Source organism: Nematolebias whitei, chromosome 21 (assembly GCF_014905685.2).
Source record: "Nematolebias whitei isolate Nwh7 chromosome 21, NemWhi1, whole genome shotgun sequence".
Classification (NCBI taxonomy): domain Eukaryota; kingdom Metazoa; phylum Chordata; class Actinopteri; order Cyprinodontiformes; family Rivulidae; genus Nematolebias; species Nematolebias whitei.
Genome location: NC_056518.1, coordinates 3089874 through 3113325, shown reverse-complemented (window position 1 = coordinate 3113325; position 23452 = coordinate 3089874). Strand labels below are relative to the sequence as shown.

The 23452-nt window shown below is 43.1% G+C and overlaps 1 long non-coding RNA gene across 1 annotated transcript; it reads left to right on the top strand.

Annotated features, from left to right (window-relative positions):
- Window positions 1-5791: 5791 nt before the first annotated feature.
- Window positions 5792-21947, top strand: LOC119427397. Its single transcript, XR_005187651.1, has 3 exons — window positions 5792-5909; window positions 13511-13515; window positions 21938-21947. It is a non-coding gene; the product is annotated as an uncharacterized LOC119427397 (long non-coding RNA).
- Window positions 21948-23452: the final 1505 nt, after the last annotated feature.

The window sequence follows — 23452 nt, the reverse complement described above, 5'->3', positions numbered from 1 at the left end:
ACTTGTGCTCCAGAGGATGATGGGAGTTAAGCTGCAAATAATAATAATAATAATAATAATAATAACAAACTTTATTTACCTAGGTGTGTAAATGGTAAATGGTAAATGAACTGTACTTATATAGCACCTTTCTATCTTATTTCAAGATACTCAAAGCGCTTTACAACAATCTGTGTCCGCATGTACCCATTCATACAGCACTCTACTAGATCTCTATAAAGCTAATTGAACAAATCATTCTAATGAGACTAATCAGAGCTTTAGATCACATGCATACACTGATGAGACACACATTAGAGGCTATGAGGGGTTCAGTGTCTTGCCCAGGGACAATTCGACATGTGACTGCTGGTGGATTCGAACCCCCATCTCTCGCATTAGAGGATGACTGCTCTAACCACTCAGCCACAGCCGCCCCCCAAGGATTGTCCCATTGAGATCAAAAGATCTCTTTACAAGAGGGACCTGGCCAAAACTGACAGCATACAGCGAGGGGCGGGGGGGAACACTCAGTTACAACACATAGTCACGATAAACAGAATTAAATAAACAAATGACTCAATTAAACAATTACACTTCTGCAACGTGAGTATTACGGGATCTATCATGGTATTAGATACATTCAGAGATTCTAGTGTTCCAAGTTTAAGCTTTGATTGCAAACCGTTCCATGAGGTTGATACAGAAAAGCTGAAGGCTTTCTTGACCCTTTTTTCATTCAACATTTATTTAGACAGATAAGTCACATTTAGCCTAGAAGACTCATTTACAAGAAAGATCTGTTTATACAGACAAAAAGTAGTGAAATTGGACCCATATAGGAATTGGAGGCAAAAAAAATTCTATCAGATTCTTTCTTCTTGGCTGAGAAGAAAAACTCTGATATTAAAAAACACCTCACACAAACAAGCACATAATGACGTAGACATTCCGCGGAGGGGGGAGACGACGAGAGCGGTGAGCAATGTTCATGGACGCTCTCGAGGGCACTGTAAGAGTTCTGATAAGGATGGGATAATCAGCCAGTTTCCTCTGGTGAGATCCGTAAACATTCTCAAGGGATGTCGAGGAATGGCCAAGAACAACGCCTATGAGAATCCAAGAGTCCTGAAATGATGACACAATGTTTATTCAGCTGGTTTCCGCTTGTTGATCAGTTGGAAATTCCTTGAGGGAGGGCTGAGCGTCGGATTACATGTTCTCCAGGTGAACTCAGATAAGGTGGTCTTCAAGGCCAGCCAGGGGAGCCAAATTCAGATAAACAAACAGTTGTTTTGGGGACAGGCAGAACTTAATGACGTCTACCTCGAGTCTGTGTTGGTCCAAACGTTTCCAAAATGTCCAAATTACATGGCCACACCAATGGAACATGCCTGAGTAAAATCCCCGAGATCGGATCCATCCATCCATCCATCCATTTTCTTCCGCTTATCCGGGGTCAGGTCGCAGGGGTAACAGCTTAAGTAGGGAGGCCCAGACTTCCTTCTTCCCAGCCACTTGGGCCAGCTCCTCCAGGGGAATCCCAAGGTGTTCCCAGGCCAGCCGAGAAACATAGTCCCTCCAGCGTGTCCTGGGTCTTCCTCTGGGTCTCCTCCCGGTGGGACGTGCCCGGAACACCTCACCAGGGAGGCATCCTAACTAGTTGCCCGAGCCACCTCAACTGGCTCCTCTCGATGTGGAGAAGCAGCGGCTCTACTCTGAGTCCTTCCCGGATGACAGAGCTTCTCACCTTATCTCTAAGGGAAAGCCCAGACACCCTGCGGATAAAACTTATTTCAACCGCTTGTATCCGAGATCTCGTTCTTTCGGTCATAACCCAAAGCTCATGACCATAGATGAGGGTAGGAACATAGATCGACCAGTAAATTGAGAGCTTCGCCTTTTGACTCAGTTCTCTCTTCACCACAACAGATCGGTATATCGCCCACTTCACTGATGACGCTGCACCTATTGATCTCACGCTCCATTTTCCCAGCACCCAAGCCCCCGCAGGCAGCCACCAGGGCAGGCCTGCACACACCCTACCACCCAGCCCCAGCTGCTGAGAGCCGCCAATGCACCGGCGGCAGGGGGGCCCACCACCGGGGGGGAGCACGACCCACCAAATGGGGGGCCAAAACTGGTCTAAGAGAGGGGGGCCACCCAAAACCCAACCTGAGACAAATAGGCACACAGAGACAGCCCGACAGAGCCTCTGCCGGGCCGTCCATGCGCCCCACCTGCCCAACAGTGACCGCAAGCCGGCCCCAGGCCGGGGGCCAGAGCAGCAGGGAGCAGCAGCTGAGGAAGACCGGCCCAGCGCACCAATGCATCCCTAAAGCCCCACACAACAGGCCCGGAGAAGCCCCGGCATGCCACCCATGCACCCCCCCCGACACACACACACAGCACCCCGCACCATGAATGTCACATCAGGGCGACCAGCCAGCACTTCGTCGAAGTGAAGCCATGCCCCCCACCGCCGCCATGCACTACCAACGACCACACACACACAACCACAGCTGACCTCCCGCCAGAACCCGGCAGCCACCCCAGCCAAAGGGCTGGCCATCAGAACTAGGAACCCTGATAAAAGGATCCAAACAATTCAGGGAGAACCGGAGCACCAGCCCCAGCCCCAATCGCCCCCAAAGGCCCAATACCCACCCACAGGCCAGACTCCAACCAGGCAGCCTACCCCCCCCGCCCCCAAATGTCAGACGGAGAATGAGGGTTTAAGAAAAGCTGGAAGACCCAACTCCTCCCTCCCCCCACTCAAATAAGATGTTGATGCACGTTGTTATATAGTGCATTTAAAATGGGGGGGATGAGGTGGCGACTGGCACAGACCCACCCCCTCCCCAGAGAGCAGGCAGTGCCCGTTCACCCCCGCAACCCTTGCCCAGAACCCTAAATGTCTACATGCTACATATTAGAGTGGACACAGGTCCCGGAGGTGAGAATGATTACACATCCCACCCCCTATATGCCACCATGTGCCCACTCCAGACCCTATACATGCATGTGTCGTGAGAATGTTATATACGAGTGTCTAGGTTGTTTGATAAAATTGGGGCCCAGGTCTCCATGAACCACGGAGATGGAGGATCCTCCTCGCAGCTCAGTAGTGCACCTGAACCCAAAGGCCCTGTTTGAGTGGTGGTGTGATGGGAGGGAGGCTCCAATGCATTCATCCAGGAGCAGGAGGCAGCCACACCACCAGGGACCCAGGCCACGGACCGGCACATAGCCCCGAGGACCGACCAGAACCCAGGCCAGCGACCCAAGCCACCCCGAGATCATCCAGACCCCCAACCTCATCCCCAGCTCAACACCCAGGCCCCCAACCAAAGAAGCCACCAAACTCCAGCAGCGACAATCAGCCAGGAGTGCCTGAACAGCCACAGACAGCGCACCACAATGACCAAGAGCACACCCCCACCCCCACAAAAGTACCGACCAGTCCACCACAGCAACACCCACAATGAGAGCACCCCATGCAAGGGAGGGCACATGCCTAACACGCCCAGACACCCCCGTGCAGAGCCACCTGAGCAAAAGCCCCCCCACCCACAGCCCCCCACAGCCCAGAACCCCAGCCAAGCACCAGACCGCAGCCACAGCCAGGCAGGAAGACACCCAGGCTGAGTCCACCCGTCCCCCCCCCCACCCCCACGGCAGAGGCCCCAAAGCCCACCAGCGCACCAAGTGCCCCCAGGCCAGGCCGGGCGCCGGTGCATGCACCGGCCCAAGACCCTGACAACATACCCGCCAAGACCCAAGACCCCCAGATCAAGCCGGGACCCCAGCCCGGGAGCAACACTCCCCCAGAACCCCAAACCCACCCAGGAACAGCCAGGCCACCAGGCCAGCAACCTGCGCCCGCCGGCACAGACCGCCCAGAGGCCTGCATGCAGCCAGCAGAGGTCCACGCCCAGAACCACCAAAGCAATCTCCCCATTTGAGCGCCATTGCCCCGGGCCCACGACCCCCCCATGCCCCCAGCCCCGATACACCCCCACATCAACCACAATGCCCCACGGGACAAAATCAAAGGGGTTTACCCACCTCCACTACAGGTTGAAGCCTATCAAAGAAGCCCAGAGAGATTGTTCTGATGTGGAGGTACAGGTTGTCTCAAGACTGATGTAATCTAACAAAAGGTCTTTATACTGTTTAATACTAAGAGTATTTTTATTTTTCCAATTTATGAGTATAGATTTTTTTGCTATACATAAAGCAGTAAAAATCATGTGAATTGACTTTGTCTCCAAGGTGACATCATCTAAGTGGCCCAATAAGCAAACTGACGGAGAGAGTGGAATATTACATCTCAGACACTTTGATAAGTCTTCACATATCCGGCACCAAAACCTCTGAACAGGTGGACAGAACCAAAATGCGTGGATGTGATTGTCAGGAATATTGTTTGTACACTGTGAGCAAACATTAGATGATGTGAAACCCATCCTGAACATCCGTTGACCTGTGTAGTGTACTCTATGAAGGATTTTGTATTGTATTAATTGTAAATTGGGGTTTTTAATCATCTTAAAAGTTCTTAGACATATCTGAGACCAGAAGTTTTGGTCAAAGTTGACTGACAAGTCTGTCTCCCATTTTACAATGGGAAGGGATATTGATTCATCTATTTTAATAAGTGTCCGATAAACCTTAGATAGTAATTTGGGAGGGTTAAGATTTAGGAATTCTAATACTCTTGTTGGTATTTCAATCCTAGTGTTATTAAGGTTAAATTTATTTTTTGTTATAGATTTGATTTGTTGATATTCTAAAAATTTATTCTTATCAATCCCATATTGTGTTATTAATCTGTTAAATGGCATATAGTTTACGTCCTCATATATATGTTCCAAATATTCTATTCCTTTACACCTCCAACCTGGGAAGTTTATCATATTATTCTGTTGTAGGATGTCAGGGTTGTTCCAGATGGGTGTACGTCTGCATGGAATTAGTGAAGACTCTGTCATTTTAAGAAACTCCCACCAAGCTGTCAGAGAGGAGCTGATATTGATGCTTTTAAAGCATTCCTGTCGTTTTATGTTTGAGCCAATGAATGGAAGGTCTGAGATCATTATATTATTGCAAAGGGTCTGTTCTACATCTAGCCAGGGTTCATCAAGGGGTGGGAGTTTTTTCCATCTTGAGATGTATTCTAGCCTGTTGGCTAGAAAGTAATAATAGAAATTGGGTAGCTCTAGTCCTCCTTTATCTTTGGTCTTGTGTAATGTTTTTAGTTTTATACGTGGGGGGTTTATCTTTCCAGAGAAATTTAGAGATGGAGGAGTCCAGTGATCTAAACCAGTCAGATGGTTTATTTGGAATCAATGAGAATATAGTTTATTTTAGGCAAAACCATCATTTTTATTGTAGCAATTCTTCCCATGAGAGACAAGGGTAGAGATTTGCATCTAGCAAGATCATCCTCAATTTTCTTTAAAAGTGGGATGTGGTTTAGTTTTGTTAAATCTGCCAGTCTAGGAAAGACTTTGATACCCAAGTACGTAATATTCCCTGACTGCAGTTGTGTAGTAAGTGAATTGTTGAAATAGCAATTAATTGGTAGAACTGTGGATTTTATCCAGTTTATAGAGTAATCTGAAACTCTTGAAAAAGAGTTTATCAATTCATTTTGGGACATATATGCTGACAATACACAGCTTGTAGTTATTTATACAAAGTTTTATTATTAAATATCTACCCTCTGGGTCTGTAACTTGTTTTGCTATCCGAGCGAGGTAGGCACAGGGCACGTGCCACGCCCTCACTGCAGCCTCTCCTCCAACGGGTCTCAAAACTAATCCTATGGCTCAGGTCTGTTGAGCCAAAGTAAGGTAAGGTGATTAGGTTCAGGGGAAGACTTTTTCTGCTCCGAGACCCCAGAGAACACTCAGAAACCCAAGATCGTTACTGGACTTGATGAGCCGTCAGCCGGCATCTCGAGTTTACCTTGTGTTCCCAGAATCCTTCGGAATAAAATATCAAAAATTAAGTTTAGTTGGAAAAATAAAAAATTAAAAAAGTTAAAATCTAAAGTGTGTTCAAAAACTATCAAACAAAAAGGAGAAAAATAAAAATACAAAGGCATCTTCAGAATTCCATAATGCAGCAAAAATGGGGAAACTCTCCTAAATTGTATCAATTACGACTTTAAAAATACCAAATTTAATATAATGAGTAAATCCCAATAACTCAAAATGTTGTCAAGAGTCCTGACATTCTACTAGAATATATAGCTATAAGCGATTTTAATTATTTAATTTTATTTTAGGACAGCTATTAGTATGTGTCATACCATCTCTTCTCAAAGACCCCTTGTCAAAGGGGATCCTTGAATGTTGAAGCTGGTGACAATCATCCCTCAGTTGCTTTTGAAGAATATTTCATACTGCCTTCAATAAAATCCAATCTTGGAAACTTGAGTTGGCTTTCAGGTCCGGGCTGAGCTGAGAAAAATTATTTTCCTCTTCGGATCTTCAAGTTCCCTTTAGTTAATGAAGGCGTCAATGAACTGTCCTTTAAAACTCTCCGAGTGCTTCAGCCCCGATCGTTAATGCTGAGCGTTTTTATACATTTGTCTGCTCATTGCATAATTTATGCATAGCAACAGTCTTGGATACGGACTATTCTACAACGTCAGATCACATGTTCAACGTCACTGTCATTGCTAAATTATCTTCAACTGCCACTAGGTGTATCTTCCTGTTTTTCTGCAGAGAGCTTCCTCTTTTTCAGAGAGAGCCTCTTCACTTAAGGTTTCTCGTTCCTGTTTTCTGGAGATAGCTTCCTCTTTTTCTACAGATAGCTTCCTCTTTTTTCTTCCTACTGGCCTGGCCATCTGATCAGACTTCCTCTTCTTGTGGTGACTTGACACACACGAACATTAAGCTGGTAACTTGACCTCTTGACCATCAATTATATTCACTTTTAGTCAGTAACTAATTCATTTATTCTTAATCATTTAAAGTTCACACTCTTAACACATAGTATATTAGAAAGACTTTACACACTGTTCCATACTATTATTTAGATTTGTTACAGTAAATAAACCTTTCTTGCTTTTCCAGAACACATACTCAGGGCTCTGTGATTTATACTGTGCTCAGCCTTATTTTAGGTCATGAAAACTGACTTAATACCTCACCTGAAATGCACAACACTTGACAAACTGTGTCTAATATTGTAAAATTAACATTTTTGTGTATTAATATTGCCACTCCCCTTTATCTTGAGTTATAACAGGCACAAAACACATCAGGAATGTCATATGATTTAAGATCATCTGCAGTTGTAATAGATTTATGAGTCTCTTGTAAAAAGACATCTGCCTGTAATCTTTTAAGCTGGTTTAAAATTCCTAATCTTTTTTGCTGAGTACTGGTTCCATTCACATTCCAAGTCACAAACCTTAATGTGCCCATAGTTGTGCGTGTAGTAGAACATATGCTGATATATATTCATACTGTTAAAACGGATTCTTTCATTTTTCTGGACTGTATAATGACGTGCATCTGAATTAATAAAATGTGGACGGAAACGTTAATTATCTTTGACTCACCAACGACAGTGGGCCATTTATTAACATAATCAAGTTTAACACATCACACATTTACATTAATTGGCAAGAATTGAAAATAACGACAGTTTATTAATCAGTTTTACAGGAAGTAAACAACACGGCGATTGTTTTCTCACTTCCAGCAGAACCACAAACGTCAACCACACGGCGGTGATTGAAAAACTTTGCTTCAGACATTTCTAAAAATATCTGGAATGATTTTTTGCAGATAGAAGAATTTTAAAGATGGAAAGATGAAGTTTATCTACAGAGAGATGTGTGAGGGAATTTGTCTGTTTTAACCAGAACATGCACGCTCCTTTGGACCAGCTTATCCCAACGGTACACTTTGGTTGAAGATCGACTTTTACCTTTCTGAAGATATGTCAGTTCCGGCGTAAAGTTCCACTTCGAGCCACTTTTCAGCGTCTCCGTAAGAACAGCTAAACCTCCAGAGTCGTGAGATCATCCAGGACAGACTTTCATAATTCCCAGATCTTCTCTGGTTCAGTTTGATTCTCTTTCAGCAGCATCCTGAATTCCAGCCTTCATGAACTCTGGAACTGCTGTAACTAGGAAGTGCTGCACCTTTTAAGAAGGGTCACTTCCGGTTCATTTGAGAACTTTCTGATTGGTCGAATGGACCAAACAGAGGTGTGTTTTGTGATGTAAGGTGTTATGAAAAGTCAAGGAAAAAGATTAAGATTGTTTAAGAACAGACAAAAGATTGTTATGAAGAATTCAGACTTCGTGGAGTCACTTCTCCAGTATCTTGCTGTAAAAGTTAAACATGACATTTCTTTTTTCAGTAACTTGCAGTTGACCGAAACTTGAACTTTGACCAACTTCCATCACTTGCTCACTTCAAACAGACGATCAAGAAATTGAATCATTACTCTGTAACGTATTCCAACTTGATTTCACTTTGAATGAGGATTAAGAATCATTATTACTGTTTCACAGTTAATAAAAATGAGTAGTTCACTTCAACATTTAAACATTGTTTGAACTAACACAATTTGATTATCAAACATTCATAAAATGGTAATGATAATAGAGAATAGTCTTCTTTCACTTGATTAATTCAAGAAAGAAAGTCTCAGGATGGGTCAACCTGTATTTCTGGATGCAAATCAATGAAATGACAAGTTCTGTCCCATAAGGTCCTAAGGTCAAGGTTTTGACATCAGGCCTAGTTCACTACATGCGTGAGTAGCTAAAGTTGACCAGCGCATGTCACCATAGAGACAAACAGATCCAACTAAAATCACAGTTTTTGCTTGAGATTGCCTGTTTAGATGTTTAGAAACACACAGTGATGTTTGAAGTGGAAAGATACAAGAACATTGAGTAGAATCTGGGTGTGAGAGAAGTTGAAAGATATAAAGTGTGTGTGCGTGTGAGTGTGTGTGTGCGTGTGCGTGTGTATGTTTTGGTGTGCTTGTGCATAAATGTTTGTTGGTGAAGAAGAGAAAAAGACTGATGAAGTGATGTGGTAACAGATAAACGTAAAAGAGAAAATAAAAAAATAAAATAAAATAAAAAGGAAAAGAGAGGAAAAAAAAACAAACAAACCAAATAAATAAATAAATAAATAAATAAATAAAATAGCTTTGACACCGTTCACCACCACCAGTGCAGACACCTTACCAAGCTGTGCTTTACATTTTATTTACAAATGCCAGTTAATTTACCTCCAGTGTTACAAGCGTTAAACCAGGACTGTTCAACTAAACTGCCCAGATCAGATGTTTCTAATGTTAGTGATATTACGCAGGTGGAAGAAGGTGGTTCTAGTAACGTTTTTAATGTGGGGGATAAAAGACATGTCCTGATCAAAAATAACTCCAAGATTTTTAACATTAGAGCTGGAGGACAGATTAATGTCATCCAAGGAGGGAGAAAGACTGAAAAATTCATTCCTAAGGTGCTCAGGTCCAAAAACCAAAACCTCTGTCTTGTCTGTGTTAAACAGGAGAAAATTAAGGGTCATCCAGGTTTTTATGTCTTTAAGACATGCTTGTAGTCTAAGTAGCTGATTGGATTCATTGGGTTTAATGGAAAAATATAATTGTGTGTCATCAGCATAACAATGGAAATTTATCCCATGCTGTTTAATAACTTCACCTAATGGAAGCATATATAAAGTAAAGAGTATTGGCCCAAGCACTGAGCCCTGAGGAACTCCATGACTAACTTTGGTGTATGAAGAAGATTTATTATTTACATTTACAAACTGGAATATATCAGATAGATATGATTTAAACCATTTTAGAGCTGTGCCTGTGATCCCAATATCATATTCAAGCCTCTGTAGTAAAATATTGTGATCAACTGTATCAAATGCAGCACTGAGGTCTAACAGGACCAGTGGAGACACAAGTCCATTGTCTGAGGCCATGAGAATATCATTAGTGACTTTTACTAGTGCTGTTTCTGTGCTATGATGAGCTCTAAACTCTGACTGAAACTCTTCAAACAGATTATTTCTTTGTAGATGTTCACGCAACTGACCTGCAACTATTTTCTCTAGAATTTTTTTAATGAAAGTTAGATTAGATATAGGTCTATAGTTGGACAGAATTTCTGAATCAACGTCGGACGTCTTAAGTAAAGGTTTAATTACAGCAACCTTAAAGCGCTGTGGTGCATAACCATTCATTAAAGACAAATTAAGTAAATCCAAAATGTGGACATTAATTAGGGGAAATACCTCTTTAAACAGTCTGGTTGGGATGGCATCTAGCAGACATGTGGATGGTTTGGATGAGGTTATTATTTTTGACAATTCAGAGCTCAACAAGACAAAAACTGTCCAAACATAAATCAGGCTCTACTGAAACTTTTAAAGTTGCCTCATTTGGGGGAGTGGTGGCGCAGAGGTTAGAGAGGTGGGCTTGTGATCTGAAGATCGCCGGTTCACGCCCCGGCCCCGACAACATCAAAAATTGTGGGTGGGGTAGGTGAAACACCCACACTTGCCCCCACCCTCATTCGCCCCACTCTGGGCCCATGAGCAAGGCCCTTAACCCCACCATGTGCTCCCTAAACAGGTCTCTCTTGAAAATGAGTTCTCGTGGCTCAATGAGACTAACCTGGATAAATAAAGGCTAAATGAAAAAAAAAAAAATTTTGACAGGGGACTAGAGATAGTAGAAGGAAGGATTGTTTGAATTTTCTCTAATTGAAATAATTTTATTTATAAAGAATCTCATGAAGTCATCACTACTTATAGTTGTAGGGATACATGGTTCAACAGAAATGGGACTTTTAATTAGTCTAGCAATAGTACTAAACAGAAACTTGGGGTTATTTTTATTCTCCTCTATTAAAGATGAGTAATATAAAGTTCTAGCTTTACGGAGAGCTTTTTTATATGTTAGCAGACTATCTTTCCAAGTTAAATAAAATCCTTCAACATTAGTAGAGTGCCATTTTCTCTCCTGGTTTCTAGATGCTGCTTTAAAGTACGTAACTCAGAATTGAACCAAGGAGCCAGTTTCCTCTGACTGATTACTTTCTTTTTCAGTGGATCAATTTTATCAAGTGAAGTTTGTATTGAAGTTGTAAGATGATCAACTAGATGATCTAAGTCTCTGTTCTCTGATGCATTACTCTGCAAGACAGAGGAAAACATTGATGGAAGAGATTGTTTAAATTTGGTTACAGCATTTTCTGATAAGCACCTGCTGAGATGAAATTTACTCTCAGTGACTGTGTAGTCATTTAATGTGAACTCAAAGGTTATTAAAAAATGGTCAGACAGAACAGGATTTTGAGGAACTATTACCAAGTCCTTAATCTCTATACCATAGGTCAGAACTAAATCAAGAGTGTGATGATAAGCATGAGTAGATGTGCGGACGTTTTGGGTAAAACCAAATGAGTCTATTAAATTATTAAAGTCTATGCTTAAGATATCACTTTCAACATCCACATGAATATTGAAATCACCCATTATGATGATTTTATCAGTATTTAATAGTAAGTCAGTTAAGAATTCTGAGAATTCAGACAAAAACTGACAATAAGGGGCGGAGATTTGAGTTGCGGGGGGGGGGGGGGTAGGACGTTTGACAGAATCAGAGCTGCTCTATTCACAGGCTTTTCTTATTGCTCTCTAAAACAGTAATTTCAATTCATCCTTTATTTATACAGGTTGTTTGTCTCAATGAGCCTCGAGGACTCATTTACAAGAGAGACCTGTTTCAATTTAATAAAATGTTTACAAATGTAGGTAAACAAATTTTCTTGGGACCGCCCGCTATTTATGTTATCATTATTGTTTATTATTGTTATCATTTTACAAATTAAGCCTTGATTTTAACAACGGTTGGATTTCATGTTTTATCTTTTATTATTATTTTAATCAAGCTTGATTAAAATAATAATAAAAGATAAAACATGAAATCCAACAATCCCTCTCAGTGAGGGGAAGGAAAGTTTTGATGTATGTCAGCTGTTTATTGGACAACACAGAAAGGAGACATCTCCCATGCACACAACACCCAGCAGGAGTGGCTAAGCTAGTTCAAAAGACAGCTCACTTGGTGATGGGACACACACTGCATGTTTTGACATCTCATAGTGTGGTTGCCTTTGTAAATTCACATAACTTCACAATGTCACCATTGAGACAACAGAGGATAAACAAGGTCCTGGAAGCACCGAACTTGTTATTCACACATGAGGGAATAAACATGGCAGACAGGATAGGAGGAGGTGAATCCCATATCTGTGAGAAAAGAGTGGAAGTTGATGACAGAGTCAGGCCAGACTTAAAAGCTGCACCTCTTGGAGAGGGACAGGTGATGTTTTGTGATGGAAGCTGTTTCAGAGCACAGGATGGACAGCTCAGTGCAGGCTTTGCGGTCGTGCTTGAAACAGATCAGGGTTATCACACTGTAGTGTGCGAGAAATTGCAGGGTTCTCAGTCAGCGCAGAGAGCAGAAGTGAGAGCTTTGATTTCAGCACTAAAGTGGGCGGAAAGCAAGAAAGTGACTATCTTCACAGACTCAGCGTATGCTTTTAGTGCAGCGCATGTGGAACTGGCGCAGTGGAGGAGAGGAGGTTTTCGTACAGCTAACGGTAAACCTATTAAACATGAGGCAGATATGAGAGAACTAGAAACAGCCCTGATGTTACCAACAGAAATTGCCATTGTGAAATGTCGAGGTCATGATTCAGATTCATCAAACATAGCAAAGGGAAACTGTCAAGCTGATTTAGAGGCGAAAAAGGCCTCAGGATTTATCAACTGGAGTCAGATGGTGATGACAACCCCAGAAGAAGAGGAGCTGATCAGATGGGATGAGGAATCCATCGCCTGTTGCCAACAAGGTGCAGCTCCAGAAGAAAAGGCGGTGTGGAGTGAAAGAGGAGCTGAAAAGAGACCAGATGGATTGTGGATAAACCCTGAAGATGGAAGATGGGTACTTCCACTGAGCCTGAAGAGGAGAATTTTCGAAGAGGCACACGGACTGGCTCATGTAGGGGTACACCAGATGAAAAGGAATGTCCTCAACTGGTGGCACCTGTATATGAACTCTTTGATCAGAGCGTTTGTGAAAGAATGCACGGTATGCAATTTGTATAACTCCAAGCCAGCTTTTAAACCGCGTCAACAAGGAAAGTTTCCCACGGACATGACACCGGGTCGTGAGGTAATAATTGATTACACTGACATGATTCAACCAGTACGAGGTTTCAGATACCTATTGGTTTGCGTCGACGCGTTCACCGGATGGCCAGAAGCCTGGCCCGCTAAAAAGGAGGATAGTCAAACTGTAATCAAGTGTTTAATAAATCACTACATCCCCAGACATGGGTTCCCTAAGATAATTAGGTCCGATAATGGAACTCATTTCAAAAATGCAGATCTGCAAAAGGTTGAAAAGGCCTTGGGTTTGAAACATGCTTTCGGTACAGTTTACCACCCCCAATCACAAGGGAAGGTGGAACGATTGAATGAAAACCCTTAAAAAAAAAATGACACATACACACATTTTATAACATGAAATTTCAAGCTTGATTAAAATAATAATAAAAGATAAAACATGAAATCCAACACAACCCATAAATTATCTAGTAACAGCATTTAATGATTAATATCCATCCATTATCTTTTACCCACTTCTTCCATTTTGGGTCACGGAGGTCGCCAGTGCCCATGTCCGGCAATCACTGTGTAAGGGGCAGGGTACACGCTGGACGGGTCGCAAGTCCATCACAGGGCCACATAGAGACAAACAAGACAAACAACCATTCACTCTCTCATTCACACCTAGGGACAATTTAGAGTTACCAATCAGCCTAACATGCATGTTTTTGGTCCGTGGGAGGAAACCGGAGTACCCGGAGGAAACCCACGCATGCACGGAGAGAACATGCAAACTCCACCCAGAAAGGCCCCCAGACCGGGATTTGAACCAGGGACCTGCTTGCTGAGAGGCAGCAGCTCTACCAGTTGTGCCACCGTGCTGCCATGATTAATATCCATAAATAAAAACTCTTAATAAATGTCACTAGAATATGCACAAGTGTGACTTCAATTTTACCTTTTTTTTCATGTCTGTCCTTCTCACTTCTCCAATGGTTGTACACTTTGTCCAGGTTGATGGCTCCGTCTGCTTCTTGCTTTGACTTTATGTGCATCGGCTGGTCCAAATAGGCTTAGATGTGGTAAAGGCAGGGCAGCCAACTTGGGACTTTAAAGTCCCAGGTTCGATCCCGAGCCATTCCCTCATGTTGTGGTGTCTCTGAGCAAGACACCTAATCCCAATTGCTCCCCGGGCGCTTACATAGCTCCCACTGCTCCACCTGGCTGTATCCCAGGTCCAATGGGTTAAATACAGAGACTAATTTCAAGCAACAAAGCACTTTACTTTTACTTTACTTCAAGATGATTTCTGGATGCTGTTTAGTATGATTCATTACTTCTTTGCCACTGTGACAATGTCTGCTGATCCACTGTCAATAAATACTGATGGCTGAGCTCAATGCTTGAATGTCAAATGCAGACCACTCCTTTATGTCATCCTCTGGAAAACAAGCATCCATGTGATCACAAAGCTTCCTAATAAAAAGAGTAATCTCACCAGTATTTCTCGCCCAGTTTCACCACTTGTTCTTCTGTTTGTACATACTCTGACAGCCATTCCATCTTAAATTGAACCACAGTTCTTTTTTATTTTGGCTTGGTGAGTGGACGTGTTTCTGCCCGTCGGTTTTGCCTTGATAAGGGTTTAGCATTTGCGTCTATTAACTCTGCCTCTTTGTTGTTTCCTAGCTTACCTGCACAGCACCACGGCCCTTATGTGCAAGGCAACTTGTGTATGTTCCCTAACTTGCATAATGCAAGCACTGTCAATGTTATGATTGGCTTTGACTGCATAGCGGAAGTGAACCGTATCCTATCATTTTTTCATCCAACCTTCATTTATGTAAGTTTAGTCTCACTGGCTGCACACCTGTCACTCACTGAATTACATTGCAAAAAGGTACAGAAAAAATGTTATTGGTCTAATTAATTTACAGTTTATGTTGAATTTTATTTTGTGCACTGCATAGGTTTTCTTGTGCGCAGACAATGTGCGAGCAGTACACGATTGCGCAGGCATGCAGTGTTGGATAAATTAAAAAAATGTTATAATTTAAAACTGTTTTAGACTTCTTACTCTCCAGCTGTGTGAACTGAAGCCCAGCTGAAACACCAAACATCCAGAGTTTTGTTTACAGCTCGTGTGTGTGTACTAAGACCACAGACCTTGGGTTTTTAAACAACCATGGCTGTTATTTAGTTCTGACCTTGCTATCCTGCTATCCTGCCTTTTGGTATCAAACTGTCTATGGTTTAATCATATTTTGTGTCTCCGCTGTGTCGGATAAGCTGTATCAGCTGATTTGTGCCTTGTTTCTCACACCCCACTCTGTCTAATAAAATACGAGCGTCACAGGCGGAACGTCGGACTTCTTCTCTTGACGTTTGGTCGAGCAGAACTCCCACCTCTGCAGAGGCTCTTATCAGGAACTTACGCTCGTCTTGTGTGAATTCTTTACAAATGTGTTACAAGGAAAAAAAACTTTCATCTTGCAGCTTAGAGGGAACAGTGGAATGCCTGGTTCAATCTCTGACCATTACATCATTTACTGGTTTTTGATTAAAGCCAAGATACCTAGATGGTCGCGCTCAGTTGAGCCGCAGCTTCACATGCTCCCGGTGAACTTGATCTTTTTTTGTTCCTGTAGTTTTTGTTTTTAACTTTATTTATGCACCTACAAAGTACATCCACGGTACGGGTATGACTGCAACACACTTACAAAGTTTTCTGTGTCACTGCCTTGCCATCGTGCCATCTTGGTTCAGTCCTTCCAGCCTCTGGCTCAAGCCTGTCATGGTGGCTGTCTCCATAATCCTCTATCTGCCTGCATGGACCGAACTCTACGGACACGTTCAGTTCTGTGGGGAAACCTTAGATGTTTCCCATCTGGCGTACTCAGTTCTGGAGGACAGTCAGGGAGACAGCTGGTACGGTATCATCATGGCTGCTGAAGGACCTGCTAACAAAACCTGCTAATGCTGCTAACAAGACCACTCAACTAACAGTACCATGTTGTACAGTGACTGGTCTGAATGACTAAAGGCCAGTAGCCCTCACCCTGATAGTCACTAAATGCTTTGAAAAACTGGTCCTGACCCACATCAAAACAACCATTAACATCAGCGAGGACCCTCACCAGTAGTTGAATCGATCAACAGAAAATGCCATCTCCTCTGGGGTCCACACTGCTCTCACCCATCTGGAGCAGAAGGACTCCTATGTCCATATGCTCTTTGTGGACTTCACATCTGCCTTCAACACCATGATCCCACAAACCCTGATGGACAAAATATTCACACTAGGACTAAGCCCCCCAATTTGCAACTGGGTCCTGGACTTCTTAACAAACAGACCACAGTCTGTGAGGATCTGCAACTTTTCCTCCTCCATCATAATCCTCAGCACTGGCTCCCCTCAGGGCTGTGTGCTCAGCCCTCTCCTGTTCATTATGCTCATGTACGACTGTGCACCTACCCATCCAGGCTGTCATATTGTAAAGTTTGCAGATGATGCAGCGGTGGTGGGATGCATCACAAAACAATGATAAGTCCAGCTACAAGCAGGAGGTGGAACACCTGGAGAGCTGGGGTAGGAAGAACAAATTTCATATCAATGTGAAGAAAACAAAGGAGATGGTGGTGGACTTCAGACGAAACAAACATACCTATCCCCCCCCCCACCCCCACCCCTCCAACCCCCCAAACATAGGAGGATCTGTGGTGTAAGTGGTCTCCAGCTCCAAGTACTTGGGTGTGCACCTGAATGACCTCAGCTGGAGCAACAACACCACCAGCCTGATGAAGAAAGCTCATCAGAGACTCTACTTCCTCAGACGGCTGAGAAGAGCTGGTCTGGGAAGCTCAGTCCTCACCTCCTTCTACAGGTGTGCAGTGGAGAGCATCCTGTGCCCCAGCATCAACGTGTGGCATGGAGGCTGCACAACTGCAGAAAAAAAAGCTTTGCAGAGAGTGGTGAAGGCTGCACAGAAGACTGTTGGAGTCAGCCTCCCCATCATCACGGACATTTACACCTCCAGATGCAGGAAGAGGGCCACCTGCATCATGAAGGACCCCACTCACCCAGCACACACACTTTTTCCCCCGCTCCCCTCAGGAAGGAGGTTAAGGAGCATTAAGTGTCGAACCGCTAGATTAGGAACAGCTTCTTCCCTGAGGCTATTAGACTCATTAATCTTCAACTAGAATAATCACTGTGAATAATCACATCATGTTGCTACTGATCTATTTCATGTTGCTGCTGATCTGTTTCATTTTACTGTGTTCATTCGTGCTCATCTACTCACACTCATGCTCATGCTGCTGTTTGGCTTAGTCTATTTTTAGTTAACGTTATTTCTTAGTTCATATCTTAGATCTTATTACTGTTTTTCTTTTACAATTTATACTTTTGTTGGATGTAACTGGTGCCCTGTGTACACAATTTTGTTCACGACAACAAAGAATCTCTGAATCTCTATAATGTATTGTGTTACAAGTTACATTCACATTGCATTGTTTTGTTTTTTTATTTGTTTGTTAGTTTGAAAGTGCAGCACGGTGGCGCAACTGGTAGAGCTGCTGCCTCTCAGCGAGCAGGTCCCTGGTTCAAACCCCGGTCCAGGGGCCTTTCTGGGTGGAGTTTGCATGTTCTCTTCGTGCATGCATGGGTTTTCTCCGGGTACTCTGGTTTCCTCCCACAGACCAAAAACATGCATGTTAGGCTGATTGGTAACTCTAAATTGTCCCTAGGTGTAAGTGAGAGAGTGAATGGTTGTTTGTCTCATTTGTCTCTATGTGTCCCTGTTGTGGACTTGCGACCTGTCCAGGGTGTACCCCGCCCCTCGCACAGTGATTGCTGGACATGGGCACCGGTGACCCCCGTGACCCAAAATGGAGTAAGCGGGTAAAGATAATGGATGGATGGATAGTTTGAAAGTAACCAATGGTTAGGGGATTTGGTCCATTGAAAAGATGGAAACGTAGTGTAGTAGAAAGTACAGATACTTAATGTAAAATGTAGTGGAGTAAAAGTCGAAAGTACCCACATTTAACTCTATTTAAGTAAAGTACAGATACATGAAAAATGTACTTAAGTTCAGTTACAAAGTACTTGTACTTACTTACACCCACCACTGAATAGGACCATGCTGCTGTAGATTATTTCTTTTTCACTTTTGACGCCTTGTTTCTGTGTTTTTGTTGCATGCTTTGAATAAATCCCAGTTTATGTTAGTTTTGGGGCTCTGAGCCCAACCCCGCTCGCATTAAGCGTGTAAATTATAGCCGAACAGAACGTATGAGAATCGTTCTTCTGTTGTTCGGTGTATTGGACTGGTTGATCCACTCTGAGAAGGTGCTATTTATAAGACTGAGCTGAATACAGCACCTCAGACTGAGGAAGTCTTTCGGATGAAAGACGAAACTTTTCTACATTTTTGTTGTTGTTTTGCTTTGTTTTGTTTTTTGAATGTCCAGAGGATCAGATTTAACTTTTTTAGATGTTTGGTGTATTGTTTTGCACTAATAGTGACTAGTGTATATCTTAGATCTTTTAGTGTACCGTTGGGCATTTGTTTAGTGTATATCTTGAGTTTATATCTTAGATTCTTATTTACTGTTTCTTTTTAAACTTTGTATTTTTGCTATTGTTGGATGTAACTGGGACCCTATGTACACAATTTTGTTCCACCTCATGTACCACATGTGGTGCGAATGACAATAAAGAATCTTGAATCCTTGAAAACTCTGTCAACAACTCTTTGCATCAAACCTGTTTGTCTGTTAACAAAATACTTCATGAACCACAGGCAGCTGTGGCTGAGGGGTTAGAGCAGTCATCCTCTAATGCGAGAGATGGAGGTTCGAATCCACCAGCAGTCACATGCTGAAGTGTCCCTGGGCAAGACACTGAACCCCTCATAGCCTCTGATGTGTGTCCCATCAGTGTATGAATGTGATAAAGCTCTGATTAGTCTCTTTAGAATGATTTGTTCATTAGCTTTGTAGAGATCTAGTAGAGTGCTGTATGAATGGGTAACTGAGACACAGATTGTAGTGTAAAGTGCTTTGAGTATTTTGATCAGATAGAAAGGCGCTGTATAAGTACAGTCCTTTTTAAAATATAATTCTAACCAAAAATAAAAAGTCCATGCTCAATAATCCAGGTATACAATCCAGCAATTTACAATCTAACCAAACTTTCAGAATTTAATAACAACATACATCTACAAATCTTTAACTTTTGAAGTCAAGCCAATTCAAGATGGCTGCCACAGCTAATTGACCTAGCAAAAACGTTAATGGCTATAACTCAGTCAAATACAGATACTGAGCTGAAACATGTTCTTAGCTCAAACCTCTGGTCTGAAGCTTTGGTCTGTGTGTAGGACAGCAGAGCTTTACTGTCAGCAGTTTCCTTCTTAGTTTCAGTAACCTGTCAGTCTGTGGAGCAGATCACAATCAGGGCCTCCAACAGCAGATCAAAGCTGCTGTCTCCCTGGAGAAACGCCAAACAGAGGCTGATATGTTGACTCTGTGGGCCCTGATGAAGGACCGAGTGTGATAATTAGTACAGACAGCCCACCTAAGGGCTCATTGCACCTCACTTTCCTGTCTTTTCACCCACACTCAACAAGAGGGACACAATGAGCAAGTCAGTGTTTACAAGAGCTGCTGGACACCAACAAGACCACACACAGAACGGGAGGCAGACCTCAGATCAGCTGAACAACTGCTGACATCTGGTGGAGGATCACAGTAGAAGCAGTTAAGAGATATAAAAAAGTAAACAGCTGCTTTAATCTATGAACATATGTGCCTAATTGTTTTCCAGTTCAGTATTGTTGGTATAAATAAAATCAGGAGATAGTCATTTTATAATAGTGAGGAATTATATAGAGGAGCAATTATAATAAGCAGCTCTTTAGGCTCCATGCTGTTTGCATAAATATCAAGTACTGTAGTTCTTAAAAATAAAGCCACATATTTATTTTGTTATTATATTTTTATAAATATGCATTGTATGAACTCACATACATACTATATAATGTCAGCATTTATGAACTTCCTCATGAGAACAAAATGGCATGAAAGACCTGAAAGCAGAAACTAAGCAGACACAGATCCTTGGGAAACAAACGTGCCACTAAAATCCAAAATATGACTAATCATCTTGTTCTGTGTGAATAAAAAATAATAAATATTAGCACAGCATGATGCTACCTTCACGTTGTGGGGCGGCTGTGGCATCCTTCAATGCAAGAGTTGGGGTTTCGATTCCACCAGCAGTCACATGCCAAGTGTGCGTCCCATTCGTATGAATGTGATTAAAGCACTGATTAGTCTTTGTATAGATCTTGTAGAGTGCTGTATGAATGGGTAAATGAGGGCACAGATGGTAGTGTAAAGTGCTTTGAGTATCTTGATTAGATAGAAAGGAGCTATATAAGTACATGTTGCACTTTCTAAGCAGAAGGAGGATGTCTGGTGATTTTCAGGTGGTTTTATTTCCACCACATGGCACACAGCTTTCACACCAGTGTTGCCAGGTGAAAAATGTAGGATTATCGTACTAGCGACATAAAATTATTGCATTTTTAGGGAAATTATCGTACACCCGTCATAACCAAAATAGCAAATCTATTGATGCACTATAGTAGTGATGGGCCCACTTCCAGACAAGCTCTGCTTCTTCTTGTTTTCTTTTCCTCACTCATGGGGTGGGCACAGCGGACTATTCAGCCAATCATGGCCGTTGTTCCGAGGCAAACGCATACACGTCACTCGTAGGTAACATTTAGAAAAGCACGATTGGCTGGCCAATCGTGCATCTGTTTGCGGACACAGATGCCTCCAGGTTCACAATAAAACTCAGACAGACAGTTGTGAGAGGCTGATGACAACCAATTACAACCACACATTCACGGAATGGTCAAATTATCATATATTTGGCCTTTTTGGGGACTATTGATTGTACATCGTACAGAGGGCAAAATTGTCGTACAAATACGAAAATTATCGTACACCTGGCAACACTGATTCACACCAAGCAAAACTTTTTTTTCTTCTCTTTATATGCACTCACAAACATTCAACTCACCACAAGTGCTGCCCTCTGGTGGTGTAAAAGTGCCACTACATACAAAGTGTAACCTTGAGGTTTTGAACATCTCCAAGTTAAAATACAGACTAAATATCAACTATTGCTTATAAATCAAACATACAATAAAATACACATATTGAGGGGTGTGTCCACATTTCACAAATAGCACTGAAATTTAACCTTTGCCACACTCTCCCCTCAAAAATGTATTGTCAACCCGACATTATAAAACTGAAAACATTATCTATACATATTTGGTACCTATGCATAACATTAAAATGGGCTATTTCTAAACAGGAGTCACAGAACATTTAAGTCCATTAAGATGAAAAACTGTGAAAAAAAACAAACCACAGTATAAAATGCATCGCCTTCTTCCATGCCATATGTCTGCAGAAGATGTCTTTGTGCATAGTAACAATCATCTGTTCCATCCACATTGTGGGTATCTGCATCTTTTGTGAGAGTAAGCTACTCAACATCGTCATAACTTTTTTTTTTTTTTTGATGGCCTCCCTTCTCCCCTTACAGCCATCCTCTCCACACCATTATTATGAAATATTTATTATAGTGACTATCTAGTGTAGGTTTTTTTTTTTTTTTTTTTTTTTTAATAGGATAGAAAGAAAGAAAAGACAAAGTAAGACTCCAAAATATAAGAAATATATACAAATAGAGCACACGTCAAAACACCCGGCCACTGTCTGTTCACCTGCAAAGAACATGACAAAACACAGCAACAAAATACATATGTATAAAGAACTTAAAATATTCATGGCTTTGCAGTAAGTTTCCATAAATATATATACCCATACCTACGCCTATATACATACATACATACATACACATGAATATACACTCACATACATATCTATATATCTACATATAAAGCCTACATAAACATCCCTGCTTCTATTTGTGTGTGGTTGTGAGCATGCATAAGTGTATAAGGCTTCTCTAATAGAACATTTATTAGTAACTGTGAAGCAGCAGAGACCCGACCCCCAAGACCAGAGGCAGACGAAAAAGGGGGGACCAGAGTCCAAGACCCCAGGAGGGACCCCGACCGCAGAGCCCCCAGAGCCACCCACATAGGACGAACCACTCACCCACCCCCCAGAACGGACCACAGGGGAGAACCGGAAGATCCCCACCAGCAACCACATACAGTGACCCCCCGGGGCCAACAGCGACAAACTCATAGGCCCCCGTCGGCACCCGCCGCACCGATGTAGGTCCAGGTCCAGGCACCGAGGCCCGGGCACCGAGGACTCACACCACCCAGGCCAAGGCCTGACAGGGCCAGAGGACCCGAGCCCCACCAGGCAGACACCAGGCCGAGCCGACACACGCCCAAGCGCCCAGCCCCCGATACCAAGGGCCCCAAGCGCACCGGCAGGCAAGGGCACACCCCACCAGGGGGCCGCGCGATAGGGGCGCGATGCCAAGCACCCCCAGTTGTATCAAAGAGGGGGCAGTCCGAGTCTTGGCCTAACAAATATCCATTCATACACAGACACAATCACACTATCCCAACCTCAATCTCATATTCATTCACTCAAAGACATACAATAACGATACATTTCATTCTTATTCCCGATACACACTCTAAACCCCCCAGGTCCAAGACATGTACCCGCCCTCTACAGGGGGCAGCCCATGCCCAAACCCAGGAGGTAAACCCATTCATTCTTGAGCGGAGAAGAGCCAATACCCCAGAACCGGCCCAGGCCATGCCCCGCCGACAGGACACCCCCCCACCATGAAGAGGACATGCCACCAACCACCCCCACACACCGCCAACAACCAAGCATGCACCCCCAGCCGACCGCCCGCCAGGCCCCGGCAGCCACCCCTGTCAGCGGGCCAACCATGGCACCCAAGAGCCAAGCTCAGGGGGTCCAAACAACCCCAGGGAGAGCACAGCGCCAGCACCGCCCATGGCAACCCCCAGACCCTGAACCCCCACATAGTCCTGGTCAACACCCGACGGCCTGCCCTTCTCCCGGACCCCACCCCCGGAATGGCAGTCAGGGAACTAGGTGGGTAGGAAGAGGAGAAAAAAAATAAATAAATAAATAAAAATAAGACCCCGACACATACACCCCCACCCCTAGATGTGCTGTTGATGTGTGTTGTTGTAGAGTGCCATTAAAAAGGAAAGAAGAAGGAGCAAAGGCTGGCAAGGTGC